General features: G+C 46.5%; 1 pseudogene; it reads left to right on the top strand.

Moving 5' to 3' along the window:
* The first annotated feature begins 3496 nt into the window (after window positions 1-3496).
* Window positions 3497-10157, top strand: LOC149196600 (uncharacterized; annotated as a pseudogene).
* Window positions 10158-17844: the final 7687 nt, after the last annotated feature.

Genomic DNA, 17844 nt, shown 5'->3' with positions numbered 1-17844 from the left:
CATATCACCCAAGCTAGCGAGACGAGAGAAAGGGATCTATCGCAAGAACTATCACGAGGTCCGTGAAAAGGGCATCATCCGCTGCGGGATCACTGCCCGAAGGTATCATCTCTGCCCCAAGGTGGGTTAGGGGCAACGCTGCTCAGCCAAGCACCAACCGTAGGATAAGGGTTGGAAGCCTGCCAAGGTCAGAGAAGGCGTACATAGAGAAAGCTTCAAAAGGCCATACAATTAGAGAATCTAAATGCCCGATAAGGTCCTTGAAAGTCTAATCGACCTACCTCTGATCTATTTTACTTAAATAAGAGATGAAGTATACCCAATTCAAGTCTCTATTTCCCTCTAGCTTGATAAGGTCGGTATCTCCTGCCCTTCCGAGCGAAGGGCCCTTACTTCTTAGGGGTCACTCACTATTCATATGGTGAGGTATTCTCGGCCAAAAGAATCCTATCGTAAAGGAGGTAGGCTTCTCAGCCCTAGCCCAGTTTGATGAGGGAACTTGGGTAAAGCCACTTAGAAGGTAGGGTCTCGTGAAACGAAGACAGGTTATAAGCCCCAGGTGTTTGGGTAACGCCCTAGTGGATCGAGTCTACTGTCTTTATCTAAGCATGCGTAAGTAAAGAGATAGTGTGCTACGTTGTTTTGATGAGTAAGGGCAACAGTGTGTTTGTTGGGCGGGCATGTCTCCTCACATCCGTTTGGTAGACGGGCTTTTAAGGACCAACCCCGGTAGGCAAAGAGCCGTGTAGCGTAGGGAGCTGTCAAAGGAAGGCATCCTCGTAAATCATAAAAAGGATCGGCCATATTTCATATTCATAATGCGCGCGATAAGGGCCAGTTGGGCCAATATAGCAGCGTTAGGACCATACTAACGAAGGATCCCACACGTCTATGAAAGGGTTCATGAAAGGCCCAAGTTGAAGCCCCAACCGTATGCCCCAAGCGTATGAAAACCCAAGGTCTTAGAAGCAACCCATCCAAGCGTAATAAGGGCTTTGCCAACTGGTAAGGACCGGCAGGGTGCGTAGCACGCTCGACTAATAAGGAGAGGGGCTCGACTGATAAGGACCCTTTAGGGTGCTCGACCATAAGGACCTTTAGGTACTCGACTGTTAAGGAGAGGGAGAGGAGAGGGCTTCGCTCTTTCTCTCTGAACCGACTTGATCGATGCGCTGGTAAGGGCTTAGCCTTCACTGGTTAGGACCGGCAGGGGCTCGACTGATAAGGACCGGAGGCGCTCGACCATAGGGAGAGGACCCTCACCATATGAATAGTGAGTGACTCCGTCGATGGCGGCCTGAACAGTCGAGTGTGCTAACGCACCCTCACCCATCGGAATGAGTGAGTGACCCCTATAAAGGAGTAGGGGCGATGGCGGCCTTAACAGTCGAGCCTGCTTACGCATCCTTATCAGTCACTAACGTACCTGGGCATGGTGGTAGTTAGTTATATGAGCATGTAGTAGTTTAGGTTCAGTATGGCGTAATGACATATATAATGATAGTGATTTCCTAGCTAGAGAGAGAGAGAAAGACCAGTCTATGAGCATGTGGTAGTTGCGGCTTCATAAAATAGAGAAGTGGATCCACTCCCCGTACTTTATCTCTCAGCCTAACTGGATCCACTCCCCGTACTTTATCTCTCTCGATAAGGCAGGTGTCCTCCGGAGGCCGGGCACCGACCAGGGTGGAACGGCGGGTGACCGCTCTTTCTAACCGACCGTGAGAACGGCCTATAGGGTGCGTAAGCACACTCGACTGATAAGGAGAGGGACCGACGCTTAGCGCCGTACCGCTCTTTCTAACAGACCGAAACCGAGATGCGCTGGTTAGGATGCGCTTTCTCTGAACCGAACTGGATCCACTCCCCATGCTTTCTCTCAGCCTAACTGGATCCACTCCCCGTGCTTTCTCTCTCAGCCTAACTGGATCCACTCACTCAACTGACGGGAGTGGTGGACCCGTCTCATCTCCGTCCTCCGTCTCCATCGAGAGGAGAGGGTGTGGTTCCGTGCCCTAATCTTTAAAACCTCCGCCAAACTAAAATGGTCAATCTCGTAGGGTTTTAACGCTCGACCAGGGGGAGAGGGAGAATGTCCAAAACCTCCGCCAAACTAAAATGGTCAATCTCGTAGGGTTTTAACGCTCGACCAGGGGGAGAGGGAGAATGTCCAAAACCTCCGCCAAACTAAAATGGTCAATCTCGTAGGGTTTTAACGCTCGACCAGGGGGAGAGGGAGAATGTCCAAAACCTTCGCCAAACTAAAATGGCAAGAATGGTAGGGTTTTAACGCTCGACCAGGGGGGAGAGGGAGAATGTCCTCTCCCTATGGTCGATCCCCCTCTCCTTATTAGTCGAGTGTGCTAACGCACCCTAAAGGGTCCTTATCAATCGAGCCTGCTTACGCATCCAAAACCTCCGCTGGAACATAAAGCACCTGGACTTGAACTAGGGTTTCCCACCCCGATGAGGGGGACTCTTCTCCATTTAGACGATGCCTTAATCGGCGGACCCTAAGCTCAGGGGGGTCCTTATAGGCAACTTAAGAGAGGAAACAACCGCCTCTCTAATCAAGACTTTACGTGCGATGAGGTAAAGGCTTGATCTCACCAAAATCTCACCAAAGAATTCAAAGAACTGGCTCTTCCATAATATGGAGTAAGCCAGCCCCTCAAAGTCCTTACTTTCCTAACGTCAAGCAAGCACTACGTTCCTTGCACTAGGAAGCGCAAGCCCCTCCGGGTCCTTGCCCGGTGTGGGACAAGTAATAAATTTCAATTTACTTATTGGGTGGGGGGGCGTTGGTCGAGCCCCCTCTGGGTCCTATCTATTTGACTGCCCAGAGCCTCAAAGTGGGAAGCCCCCACTCCCTATCCATCTATTCCTCCTGGGGCCAGAAGTTTCCGTAACTCCATAGAAAGCTAATCAATCTCATTTATTCCCCTTTCCCTCTTCGGGGGGCTCACCCTGCTGGTCCTCGACGCGATTCTCATGGACGGAGTTTATGTTTTTGGGGTCATCATCTTTTTCAGCCTTGGCCTCAGGGATGTTCTTTTCCTTGCCCTCAGAAGCGCAAGCCCTCCAGACCTTGAAAGGGTTCACACTTTTGAAATACAGTTTTGCACTCTTTCTTAGCGAGATATTGTTCTTGATCGCCAAATTTCGAATACAAAACTCATCGAAACTCATTCCCCAGCACACAGCGTCGTATATATCTGATTTGGACATTTCTGCGCAAAGCAGATTCAAGTCGAAGAACGGAGGCCATATATGATGGCTTGTGGCGGACCACTGTTCCCGCGCGAACGCATGAATGATCGAAAAGAAGTCGTCATAAGTTATACTTTCTTCTGGTCTGAACCCAATCATAATTTTTGGTCTATCCGGAAACCCAGAATCTTTAGCACTACTTCTAGCGATTATTAATACCAAAGGTTTCCTGAAATATTTGATTATATAATAAAATAGATTTTTTAGCTCAGGGTGGGGAGAATAAATGACGATTTCCGCGAAAAAGCAAGGGAGTTTAGCCCCGTCCTTACGGGAAGTATGGATGGGTCGAGCAGTTATAGATAAGGAACCCACGGGGAATAGAAAACGAGTAAGCATTTGAGATGTTATAACCTGTCAAGAAAATTCATTTCTTGCTAGTATCCTAGCCCTCTGAAGCGCAAGACCTCGAGTAGGGCAAGAAACTAGTCTTTACTTCGCTGAAAGGAGACTGCTGAAGCCTCCCTCAGCGAAAACTAGGAACAATTGTTGGTTTTACCAATGAACTACGTGGGGCATAATTCAACACATAGTGGGTCTCTCGCTACCGTCCCATCTATTTGGTGATTGAAGGCCTAGTGATTGCTAACCTCCGCCAAACTAAAATGGCAAGAATGAAAGGGGAATCTTGAAAAACCGCCGCCAAGCTAAATGAGACTTGCTCGAACAGCATTGGCTCCCAATATATATTATATACGTCATTACGCTTCAAAACCTCCGCCTCCTCAAATTGCAATAATGGGAGGGGAATCTTTAAAAACCTCCGCCAAGCTAAAATGAAATTAGTTGAATGCTCGACTGATAAGGCCGCCATCGAGAGGACCCGACAGGGGGCTCGACTGATAAGGACCCTCACCATATGAATAGTGAGTGATTCCGTCCCTCACCCATATGATGAGTGAGCGTTAAAACCCTTTAGGGTGCTCGACCATAAGGACCTTTAGGTACTCGACTGTTAAGGAGAGGGAGAGGAGAGGAGAGGAGCGGAGAGGGCATTTGCGTGCCTTCTACAGCTACTTCAAAAGCCCCGGCTAGGGACTGGACCTAGCGGAGACCTAAAAATAGCCCAAAAATCGCCATTTTCACGTGGCTCCAAAGAACGGCTTGCTTTCTCTGAACCAACTGGATCCACTCCCAAATGGTTAGGGCTTCGCGCTTACGGAAATAGCGTATATAAAGACACGACGTCGAAATAAGAATTCGTGCGGCTCACCTCCATAGGGTGAGGCAACGAACGCTCGACCACCGGGAGAGGGAAATATGTGAAAACCTCCGCCAAAGCATATATTATATATGTCATTATGCTTTAGCAGAAAATGCATCCGGTCCTCTCCTTAACAGTCGAGCCTGCCTCCGCATCCTCTCCCTATGGTCGAGCGCCTCCGGTCCTTATCAGTCGAGTCACTAACGTACCTGGGCATGGTGGTAGTTAGTTATATATGAGCATGTAGTAGTTTAGGTTCAGTATGGCGTAATGACATATATAATGATAGTGATTTCCTAGCTAGAGAGAGAGAAGAAAGACCAGTCTATGAGCATGTGGTAGTTGCGGCTTCATAAAATAGAGAAGTGGATCCGTCATCGAGTGGATCCAGTGGGAGTGGTGGACCCGTCTCCATCTCCGTCCTCCGTCTCATCTCCGTCCTCCGTCTCATCTCCGTCCTCCGTATCCGTCCTCCGTCTCCATCGAGAGGACCCTCACCATATGAATAGTGAGTGACTCCGTCCCTCTCCTCTCCTCTCCCTTGGGGTCGAGTACCTAAAGGTCCTTATCAGTCGAGCCCCCTAAAGGGTCCTTGGACAGTCGAGTGTGCTTACACACCCTCACCCATATGATGAGTGAGCGTTAAAACGATGGCGGCCTTGACAGTCGAGTGTGCTAACGCACCCTTTAGGTACTCGACTGATAGGGAGAGGAAGCCCCTCCTTGCTCCTTCTTAGGTAGCCCGTTCCTGAAGGCGAAGGGAAGGATCTCTCTAGACTAGAGGCATCGGCGTCCGATCAGCTTCTCGAAGAGCCTCATTTGAAGAGCGCTCGAAGAACCCCCTCTCATTTGAAGAACGCTCGATGAGTCTTTGCACCTCTCAATAGAGCTTGATGAGCTTGCTGCCTTTCGCTTTGATCGATGAGTCTTTCAGCTTAACTGGATCCATTCCCATTGGGTCTACTCCCACCCATTCGTTCCTTCTCTCTCTTTCAGCCTAAGAGGATGGCGACGGGTTCACTCCCATTCGTTCCTTCTCTCTGAACCGAACTGGATCCACTCCCCGGGGCTTTGCTCCCATTGGGTCTACTCCCAGGGGCTCACCCATTCGTTCCTTCTCTGAACCGAACTGGATCCACTCACTCAGGACCGGAGGCGCTCGACCATAGGATGCGTAAGCAGGCTCGACTGATAAGGACCGGAGGCGCTCGACCATAGGGAGAGGACCCTTTAGGGTGCGTTAGCACACTCGACTAATAAGGACCGGAGGCGCTCGACCATAGGACCTTTAGGTACTCGACTATTAAGGAGAGGGAGAGGACCCTCACCATATGAATAGTGAGTGACTCCGTCCCTTTAGGGGGCTCGACTGATAAGGATGCGTAAGCAGGCTCGACTGTTAAGGAGAGGACCTTTAGGTACTCGACCCCAAGGGAGAGGAGAGGAGAGGGGGCTCGACCATTAGGGAGAGGAGAGGACCTTTAGGTACTCGACCATAAGGACCGGAGGGGCTCGACTGTTAAGGATGCGTAAGCAGGCTCGACTGTTAAGGAGAGGACCCTTTAGGGTGCTCGACCATAAGGACCTTTAGGTGCTCGACTGTTAAGGAGAGGGAGAGGAGAGGGCCGCCATCGAGAGGATGCGTAACATTCTTTTGACTCTAACGGAAACACTGTAATCAGCATAAAACCAAGGGGCAGTACAATCACTTTACTTATTCACCCAGGACTCCAATCCCGCCCAGAAAGAACATTCCATACTATTATACCAGCCAACCCCACGAATATGGAATAGAAGGCACTTCCCACAATCAAATACCCTGCCAATTCAACTATTTAGATATTCCCGAATGAATATTTCCGCATCTAAACATTCAAATATATACGGTCAATCGAGCCCATTCCTTCGTTCCCGATCTTGAACATGATAGTGGGCTCTAGATCACCTTATAAGCGAAACCAGATTAGCCCTAGCTAGTATTTCTCGTTGCTTTCTCCCTTCTCCAACCCTTTTGTATGATATGATATGATATGATTCAAGACTTAGCTAACTAATTGTTGCAGAGTCAGTTATCAGGTGTATCATGGTTCAGTCTTTCCATTGTGCGGCTGATTGATCAAGCTATTTGCCTTCAGTGTTGGTTTGGTCGGCCCCGAACCACACTAATGCCAAGAACCCCAGCATTACATTACTGGAATGTTGGGATTGATCTAACTGAAAATGACCTACTCTTTCTATCTATTCATCCGCCGCATCTATACTTAAAAGCGAAGCTAGGATCGAACCTTAACCTTAACCTTCAAGTAGATCCCAGAAAAGGTGTATTCAATTAGCCACCTGACGATGCAACTATATGAGTACGGGAAAGGCGATTCTGAAGCAAATCCTGAATCGGGTTAGCCCCGCGCAGTAACGATTGCACCTGGAATCTCGCTCTAATGACCTACTGTGGGTACTAAGTGCACTCCGATATCGAAAAGTGATTTTCTTTATTAGAATGAGATCCGTATTTATTTCGCCTATTCACCTTTATTGCTCAGGATGGACTGCCTTTGAAAGAAAATGATGTACATAGAGCGACTATTCCTCATTCTGTAGGGTGGCTAAGAACCTAACCTTTGACAAGGTCCAGTGAGTTCATTGGTGCAAGGCCGAAAGAAAAGCATTGGTTGTTCTTGGAGAACTGGAAGGCCTCTCAAAAACCAATTCAAGTTCAAGGAGAATTTGTGCACTCGCTGGGGACAGTATTATATGAGATGCTACAAAAAAGTGGGGCAGAAACAAACCGTTCATAGGCTGTAGTAGAAGAGAAAGCTATGATCCATGCGTGGTATTATCTCTAGACTAGACTGAACTCTGGACCAATCCTAATTCATGGTGATAATGGTGCCTAATTCATGGGGTTGGTTGCAGAACGAACATCTCGACCAAATCGGTTAAGATCGATCGTTTCTCGCTGGCATAGAAAGATTTGATTGTTAGGTCAAGAGATTTTCTTTGAGGTAAAGAGCTGGTAGGGGAGGAGGCGCCGGCTTAGAGGTCTCGGTCAGTGTGGCGTGACTATAGAATCCATCTTTCCTTCATTCATCTAAGTGGGCAAGAAAGCGAGTGAGTTTATCGCCATCTTCCATTTCACCGAGCGAACGTCTCTAAATGAGCTTAGTATCGGCGGAGAAGGAAGCATGAAGAAATCCCGCTCGAGAAACTTCGGGAGGTGATCACATATTCTGTGTTCGACTTCCAGATAAGCTGATGATCATTCCCAGTTGGTATAGTCTCGGGCCTTGTTTTTGTTTGTCTAAGTTCCGCTGCGAGTTTCGGAATATTCCGTCGTGCTAAGAGTTTACTAATTTTCAACCAGCGGATTCATGTGGGTATTCAAACTGGACATAACAGTTCTTCTAGTATTTCCCATCAATGTGACTACAGAATCCGAGCCAACAAGCGTCCGAGAAAGAATGATTTAGTGGCCAACTATTCCTCTTGGTCCACCAATTAAGGATTGGATCGAGAGCACTTTGCTGGTCCGGGCATAATGAGCGAATACTTTTTAGTAGTTGTGGTCTAATATCTCCGCTGATTGAGGCATCGAACCCACATATTAGCCCACGGAATCCTTGGTGCAAGATGGTTGAGCTAAGTGTTCCATGAATCCGCAGCAAACCAAAAAGGTTGGAGAATTGCCCCCCACCCAATAAGTAAATTGAACCGGCAGGGTGCGTAAGCACGCTCGACTGTTAAGGCCGCCATCGCCCCTACTCCTTTATAGGGGTCACTCACTCATTCCGATGCCCACCACCCAATAAGCATCAAGGTACGTTAGTGACTCGACTGATAAGGACCCTTTAGGGGGCTCGACTGATAAGGAGAGGAGAGGAAAGCACACTCGACTGTCAAGGACCCGACAGGGGGCTCGACTGATAAGGAGAGGAAAGGCCGCTCGACCATGGCAAACAAGCCGGATTGGGATGGGCTTCATCTACACCGGTCAAATCAAAGTGTATTCTGGATCCTCCAATAGCTCCAGACGCAGAAAGGGCGGAGAACACTTTGAAATGGTGATAGACATCCCTAAAGGCATATGCAGGCAGCTATGACACATTCAAGCATCTATACTATGGAGGTAGCCGGAAGAGACAAAACAGTTGAAGGCACAGCAGCAGAAGGAATTCAATGAACAGCTTCAGGCTATTCACATCCCCCCTCTGAGCTCATTGGAGGGAGAACAGAGCAGGTCTGTATTAAGTGGCTTTTCTATAGATTTTGTAGACTGCTATCTCTACTAGCCGATGCATTACGGGACAAGGAGAAAATAGAAGATGTGGAAGATATTGGAAGAGAAAGAAGGGCACAGTCTTCTACCCCGTATTCTACCTTTACTAATTGAGTTAAGGGGCGCCCCTCTGCGGAAGGATACCTCCGAGTAACAGGAAGGCAGGACCTTTCTGTAAAAGAACTGCTGCTGATCCGCGATGCAAGGAAGGCCACGCCCCATGCATGCCGTTACCACAGCAGTGCTAATGTTGGAAGGCGTATTAATCTACGTGGGCGTTCTAAGATTCGCTTGCCTGCCGTATTGCCAGAGAGCACTTGCTTGAGGGTGCCTCGCTGGGATTTATTTAGGGTGCGTTAGCACGCTCGACTAATAAGGCCGCCATCGCCCCTACTCCTTTATAGGGGTCGCTCGACCAACGGGCCGCCATCGATTTCTTTAGGTTATTTCTTTAGTTAAGAAAGAAAGACTGGTAGGGGATTTCATTCCATTCAATAAAGGTATAACCTATTGATAAGTGGCTGGCTGTTTTCAAATTCTTATTCTTATATAGGCTGTCAATATTATATCAGATGCAGTTGGAACTCGAACCGAGCCGACCACAAGCTGCTTCTGGTCGTCGTACGTAGCAATGAATGGAACGCAGTAGCACTAGAAGCAGCAGTTTCAGAAGAAGCCAGCCGTTGTTTCACCTTTCTTTCCCTTGACTAAATACCGGAACTTTCTTGAAATAAAGAAATCAATACCTCTCCGTCCCCCGTAAGTGGTGATTCTTCTCCATCTCCAAGGGGTAGGGTGTGGAGTTCACTGCACCGACCCATTCCCCATCCGGGTCTCCCGCACTGCTCAAGTGTGCGACTCCGTATGAGGACCTCCTTCCCTTCTGCCCACTCTCCGTTCACACGGTTTCCAAAGCGGAAGGGTAGGCAGCAGGTACCACGAGCCCTCTGTCCCACACATCTATCCGGAAGCAAGTGTAGTTCACCGGTTCCACCGAATGCTCCTATCTCTCGGCAAAGATCGTGTGAGTGTGCAGTTATGCCTCAGATGCTTCGCCATAGAATATATAAACCTAGTTCCCGTTCCTCTCTGGTGCACTCGCTCTAGATCTCCGACACACAAGGGAGGACGCGGTAGGCCCTAGCCCCTGCACGCACGTCTGGCCGATCATTCCGCTGGCATCTCGCATTCACGATACCCGTTTCACTGCCGCTCGAGGATGTAGTTGTAGATACGTCGAGCCAAGGGTGGCTCCATATCTCCTTCTACGACATGCTGTTGTCGTCGCCATATTCTATGTGTCACTTGGTAATCTCTTCCTCGCTGCGGGTCTCTGCAGCACCTACCTCCGGAAGAAACGGAGGACTTCATTCAGTGACTCCGCGATCGCCCTCTAAACGATCAAAATAAGGTAGAGCTTGAAGATACGTTTTGTATTCCATTAGTTTCTCTGTGCCTCTAGCCGGGTGGGCGCCGGTCTTTTCCCCCTAAGAACCGTACGTGCGAGTATCCCCGCATGCGGCTCACGCCATTTTTTACTTACAAGGTAGGTGGGTGGCCATTGGTGAAATGTCCCCTGTCTCCTGTGCGCGTGCTTGTTGTAACCTTGGAAGCAAATTGGCGTGCTGTCTGTTGTACCGTAAACCTGCTCTATCTATTCATTGATCCATTTATAGGGATTTATCGCTCGACCCTCGGGGGGAGAGGGCCGGCCCCCCTCTTTTTCCAACCAAGAATTGATCCCCCTTCTCGCTCGGAAAAGGAATCGGCGATGGCGATGGTCGAGCTTCCAAATCGATGGCGGCCCCCCTCTCAAATAAGTAACTAAGGGCAGTCGAGTGTACTATCCTTGATGCTTATTGGGTGCCCCTCTCAAATAAGTAACTAAAAGGCGTTGGTCGAGCGACCCCTATAAAGGAGTAGGGGCGATGGCGGCCTTTTAGTCGAGCGTGCTAACGCACCCTCACCCCCTAAAGAAATGGATCAGAAGGCCTCTCCATTTCCAATGACCCGGCCTCCCCTGGCTCTTTCACCGTCCGGGCTCAGCTCCTCCCGCAAACAAAGGACCTTTAGGTGCTCGACCATAGGGAGAGGATGCGCAAGCAGGCTCGACTGATAAGGAGAGGATGCGGAAGCAGGCCCTTTTTTTTACTTATTTGAGAGGGGCCACCCAATAAGTAAATTGAATTTTCCTATGCTCTCGGCGCAGGCCTACCACGCTTCGCGCCTGCGGCGTTTTCGCCAGACGGTATTTGCCAGTAGTGCCATCCTCCCCGCTGGCTGCTTAGTATTCCAGGGTTGTCCCTCGTGCGTTCTGTTAGGTAGGCTATGACAGGAACAAGTGTAATTGAATGGGGCAGCAGGCAGGTTACACGTTCCACTGTGCCGAGATGATCGATCGTGGGGTGCAGGTGGTGATAATCACCCCGGGGTATGCGCGCCCTTGACGGGCACTCCAGGACCCGCCAACGCTCGTTCGGAGAAAACCCAGGCCGGGCACAACCAACCAACCAAGGTGGGGGACGTACCCCATTCCCCGTACCTACAGTGTGGATAACGAGGCCACCTTCGCAACCCTCTCCCTTCTTTCCCTTGGGGGCGGTTCGCCCCACTTGAGTGGCTCAACCGCCTTTTGCCCGGTGCTCATGACGCGCTACGGAAGTGGCACGCGCCACCCGTGCCAGGGGACCGAGCAGGGCGCCCGCTAGCGGCATAGGAGCCGACTCGGCGTCAGCGGCTTCGTGCCGCACTGGAGTGATCCAATATGCGGTTCCGCACGTTCCACCACTTCTCCGTTCATTTCCAATACTGATCGTGAAACACCATGAGCAGCAGGATGTTGAGGTCCGAAATTCGAAGTGAAATTTCTTAGGTAACCTTGTCGAGGCTATGGACGCCTGCTGGCAGCAAAGGCTCTACCTGCGACAAAGGAACATATTTAAAAGGCTGCTACACAGGGAAGACTTTATTTTAATTTTTACAAGACCAAGTAATGGCTGATGTAAATGCAAGGACAAGCTGAGGATACAAGTAATTAAAATAGAAAGAGGTTGAAACAAAATATCATTGACAGTTTGAAGTATAATATGCTTTATCTTTTAATAATAAAGTTTAAGTTTTCTGAGAAAAATTTTTGTTTCGGAAGTTTGAAAAACGTCAATAGAAGATCAGAGATAACTGGTTCTCCCAAGTGAATCGCCAATTGTTGTGGCGAGCAACACCCCCCCCTTGTTCATTTAAGTTTTGTCCAAAATACTAAATGAATGGGGACCCTTAGTTAAATTTTAGGAAAAAAGCAAGAGTTTCCTTTCTTCAAAATAAGGTTACCATCCTAAGCTTAGAAAGGTCTTTTTGAATATTTTTAACCTAAGTCTACGATAAGGGAAATATCTTCAAAGCCGCGTTGCAAAAAAGATAGGAAATGCCTCCATTTCTCTATAATATCGGTATGCGCAGGACTCTCATGTTAAGCATAATATCTCATCGCAATAAAGTAATACTCATAAGGAAAAAACTTCAAGATTTACCGATATGTGATAACACCGATCGCAAGATCGCATATCGCAGAAATGAGCTGGCAAGATTCGGCAAACATTAAACTTCTGCGACCTGCGATGTTGCGATCGCTGCGATATTATATTCGCGCGATCTGCGATGGTGCGATTTGCGATGGTGCGATCTGCGATGTTACGTAAGCAAATCATAAATCACTTCATAGCGAATCCTTCGGGCACGCCATTCAAAGAAAAGCCACTTACCATAACCTAACTCAAGATCATGCGCTTTTAATGATAGTAAAGGAATTAGTTGTCAGCTATTAAATGAAATGAAGACGCGTGCTTTTGTAAAGAATTACTTCACGTAAGGTGGCATATTTGATATATCTGTTGCATTTAAAACTCTCCCATCACCTTTCTTGATCAGTCATTTCCATTTCACTCGTAATCTGCAGGAGAGAAGAACTAAAGACGATTCAAAGCCAAACGCAGGAAGAAATGGGAAAGAAAAATGAAGCTCAAGGCTCTGAGGTGAAGGAAAAGACGAAGGAGATGGCGCCTTTATATACAGACATAGCCTGTAACAGAGACGCAGGGATATCGACATGGGAAAGCATGTACAGACTGCTTGAAGAAGAGAATCCCAGAATAATGAAGGTTGCTGCTGTCGCGGGCTCGCAACGCTCTTCCGAGGCGCCCTTAGAGGAGCTAGCATGTTCATTTCTTCACCGGATAGCAGCAAGGCCCAAAATTCTACCATATACGGATATGATCAAGTGGATACTTGACAATGCAGAGATGAACAACAGACAATTCAAGGTTCAAGGACATGGGCTCATCGGATCATTCGCTGCGTAAGATTTAAAGCTTATGTATCATCTTCCTGAACCGCAGGCGACTTATAATGCACAATTCGTTAAGAAATTTGTGGCAGAGAACCCAAACCTAGCAGAGACCACCAAAGATTGGTCCAGAAAAGAGGAGCTGCTCAAAAAAGACAAAAACAGTATGTACAGCACTGGTTCCCTCACCTCTCCGTATTGTTTTGCTGCGGCCATGCTTTGTAGATTATTTGGGATGCCGGATATCAATAAGTTTTCGTCTGAATGGCTACCATTAGTAGATGCTGCCACAAATGCCGATATTATGGATTGGGCCAAGATCTTTTCTGATAATCTATACATGGCTATTATCAATTACCGGTCTAAAAGATCCTTGTCTCAAAGGATCTATCCTCCTTTTTATCTGTCCGCATATGTTATGGATTCTATTTGTTATGTGTCTAAATTTCCCACTATGGGTTGGAAATGGACTACTCAGGACCCATTACCTATCCATGTTTATCGTAAGGTGTTATGGGATTCTCAGTTTGTCCCACACTTCTACCAGATTTGTCACGGGCTTATCTTACCCTTGTATAGAATGATGTATGATGAAGACCCCCCGAGGTGCTCACCCGAGGCATAGATAGATATCATCCCCATCAAAAGATGGTTCGGGGAAGAATGGTTCACCTATATTAGAGTGTTTGGAAGCACTGTACCTCCTCATGTCTTGCCTCTGTATATCCCCGATAAACTTTTGGCTCGGGAAATTGCATATCAAACCTGTTCAGAAGGCGGCCTGACTAAAGACCTAAAAGACAAAAAGAAGGCCATATCAAAATGGAAGCAGAAGGCACAAGAAAACGGAAAAATGATCCAAGCATTAAACAGGTTAAATTGGGAGTGTTACTGGGCATACTTGGTCAAGCCACATAGTCAATGGATGACTGTGAAATGCATCATAAACGCGGCCGAAAAAGTAGTGCCAGCTCTCATAGATGTTGTTTTCACAGCCCAGCTTAGCGCAGAAGTCAGCCAGCCGACTCTCCTCAAGCCCATGATGAACACTTGTAGCTTTAAAGACCAAGTTCAGAAGTAGCCTTATTTTAGAATGTTGTTTTTTCCTTTAAAATTAGATTAGAAAAAGGACAGTCATTTGAAAACCGAATCCTAAATTTTGTAAAAACACTATTATTAGAATTAGGAAGTAGTATTTTAACCCTTCTCATGCATTTAGAGAAGGGTTCAGAAATTTGTCAAAAACTTGTCCTCGGAACATGCACTTCTGCACCCTCAGAGGAGGTTTTGATGAATGGATGGATCGAGATTTATTAATGTTTGCATTTGATGTCTACTACTGATGTTGCACTTTTGTACTCTTAGTAGATGTTAGAACAAGTAGAGATAAATCGTTTTTGCTTGAAGCTTGTGAGTAGGATTAGTCATAAATGGTACTTTTATCTCTTGGCCACTTCTGCTTATATTCTTAAAGTGATATACAGTTTTCAGTTGTTTATATGTTACTGCATGAATGTATGAGTTACCATTTGGAACTTCTGTACAGTGGAGCCATTTATTTATATCTGATATATGAATAACTTATTATGCGATATGTTGTTCACAACTGTTTTGCCTAAATTTTTATGCAAAGTGGTTTATCTTAATTGATTTCTATTCTTATGATAGCTGAATGATCTTTATTACCAGTTATTGTTTGAAATCTCTTTAGATCGCATAATAGAAGAAATACACCCCGGGTTAGCATAGCTTAGATGTGTTGTTTCTCATTAGATTACAATAGCATAGAGTTAGTTTAAAAGTTTGAATTAAATTAGCTTTAAGTACTCTTAGATCAGCAACATCCAACTCTGCACACACACACATACACCCTTAGATTGGGAAACTGGTCCCATTATCCCCAGTCGGACCCGCTATACCAAACGGATAAGGAGCTGCCAACCAAGGTCCGGACCAGGTGGGTATCCCCCTTGTTGTCGACCCGATTTTCGGGGCTTCAACAAGGCTGAACCATTGTCATTGCATTTCTCCACTATATATGGCCCCAGCCATCTTGTCCTCAGCTTTCCTTTGAAATCCTTGTGTCTTGAATCATATAACAACACCCAATCTCCTGGCTGAAATTGCTTTTCTTTAAGGTGTCGATCATGCCATATCTTCCTTTGAAGTTGGACCACCTCTGAGTGGAGAAGGGCCTGCATTCTCTATTCATATAGTCCATTCAGCTAAAGTAATCTTTCCTGTTGTGCATGGTTGAGATCTAGGTCCAGCTAAGTTTCCAACCTCAATGTGTTATGTTCAAATTCTATGGACAGCAAAGCCTTCTTCCTGTAGACCAACTCATAAGGTGTGAAACCTGTTGTAGTTTTCCAATTAGTTTTGTAGGCCCAGGTGGCCTCAACCAAGCGATCTGCCCAATCTATTATGCTACTTCTCACCACTTTAGTCAAAATTTCTTCCAAAGCTCTGTTAGTGACTTCCACCTGTCCATTTGCTTGCAGATGATAAGGGGTGGAAGTTCTGTGCTTAATCCTATGATGAGTGAGCATGTCTTCAATTAGGTTAGAGGTAAACTGACTTCCTTGATATGTGACTAACTCTCTTGGGTAGCCGAACTCATAGAAGATATTTTCCCTCAAAAACTCAGCCACTTTTTCTTCTTTTGTTCCCTTGATTGTCTTTGTTCTGCCCATTTTGTCAAGTAGTCCATGTACACAATGATGTAAGATTTTGGTTTGAAGGAGGGTTGATAGGACCCACAAAATCCATGCCCCACTTCTCAAATGGCTCGAAAGTCACTTGAGGTTGGAGGGGCATTTCATCCCTTGGAGTTGGTTTCCCCATCCTTTGACATCAGTCACAATGGTTGATGTATCTCCTGACATCTTGATGAAGAGTGGGCCAAAAGTAGCCTGCCTGTAGAATTTTGAAAGTGGTTCTTTTCACTGCAAAGTGGCCTCCATAGGGCCCATCATGACAGGTTTGGAGGATTTCAAAAACTTCCTCCTCCCTAACACAATGCCTCAATATCTAATCTAGGGCAAGTTTGAACAGGTTGCCCCCAATCCATGTGAATGAGGCACTTTTTCTCACTATCTTTCTTTTCTCTTTTGAGGATAGGTGTGGCAGGAACTGTGCTGAAACCAAGTAATTTTCTATATCAGCAAACCATGGAGAGATTACTAAAATAGCAAACAGGTGTTCATCTGGCATTTGATCGTCCACCATCCCTTCTTCACCTACAGACACATCTAGTCTAGACAAAAAATTAGCAACAACATTTTCCTTACCTGGCTTATCAACAATGGTCAAATCAAATTGCTACAATAAAAGTAACCATCTAATGATACGAGCATTTACATCAGGTTTATTCATCAAATACCTAATTGCAGTGTGATCAGTGTGTATGAATGTTTGATACCCAATGATGTAGTGTCTGAACTTGTTTAGGGAATGGACTACAGCTAGGAGCTCTTTCTCGGTTACGGTATAGTTTAACTCTGCCTTGGACAGGTTTTTACTGAAAAAATATATGGCATACGGTAGCTTCTCTTCAACTTGTCCTAAGGCTGCTCCTATGGCTTTGTTCGAGGCATCTGTGTGAATGTGGAAAGGTAGGGCCCAGTTTGGACCTCTCAAGATTGGGGCAGTTACCAGCCTACCTTTCAATGCATCTAGAGCCTCTTGACAGTTTTCAGCCCATATAAACTCAACATCTTTCCCCAAAAGACCAAACAATGGAGAGGCCAGCTTACTAAAATCTTTAATGAATCTTCTATAATATCCTGCTAAGCCTAGAAAACTTTGAACATCTCTTATCTTTTGAGGAGGTGGAACCCTTTGGATGATAGCAATCTTGTTGGGATCCACCTGTAATCCTTGCTGAGAAATTGTATGACCTAGCACAATCCCTTCAGTCATCAGGAATTCACATTTTTTTGGACTGAGGGATAGGTTCATTTCAATACACTTGGTTAAAACTTTTCCCAGGTTAGGAAATGCTTCTTGGAAGTTGGACCCATAAGGAGTAAATTCATCCATATAGATTTCCACCAAATCATGAACCAGCTCAGCAAATATGTTCAGTACTGCTCTCTGGAAAGTGGCAGGAGCATTGCATGACCTAAAGGGAAGGACCATGTAGGCAAAGGCACCCCATGGACAAGTGAAAGTGGTCTTATCTTGGTCTTCCGGGCTGATTTGGATCTGATTATACCCGCTAAACCCATCTAGGAAGGAAAAGAACTTCTTCCCTGCCAGTCCATCTAACACTTGATCTATGAAAGGCAAAGGGAAATGGTCCTTCTTGGTGGCTTTGTTAAGTTCTCGATAATCGACACAGATTCTCCACTTCCTGTTTTTCTTGGGCATAAGCACAAGAGGAGAAACCCATTGACTGTCAGAGATGGGGTAGATGAATCCCGCATCCAGCAACTTTTGCAGTTCTTATTTGACAATGTCCTTAACGGTTGGATTCATCCTCCTCTGAGGCTGCCTGACTGGTTTACAATCCTCTTTAATGTAAATGTGATGGGTACAAACTGAAAGGTGGACTCCTTTCATCTCCTTATAGCTCCAAGCAAAAGCATCCAAATGGCGGTTCAATAAGCTACACAGCTCCTCCTGAGAGGGGGATAGGGATGAGTTGATCTTCAAGGTTCTTTCAGGGCGAAATTCCACATTCTTAACTCGGGGAGAGGTTGGATCAGCCACACAGAGATCCACTAAAGCACTGACTTGGGTGTCTTCTACCAACTC

Source organism: Pinus tabuliformis, chromosome 2_2 (assembly GCF_031772625.1).
Source record: "Pinus tabuliformis cultivar Carrire ecotype Pingquan chromosome 2_2, CPIR1, whole genome shotgun sequence".
Taxonomy (NCBI): domain Eukaryota; kingdom Viridiplantae; phylum Streptophyta; class Pinopsida; order Pinales; family Pinaceae; genus Pinus; species Pinus tabuliformis.
Note: the sequence above shows the minus strand (reverse complement) of the source record. Positions and strands in the feature narration are given on the sequence as shown.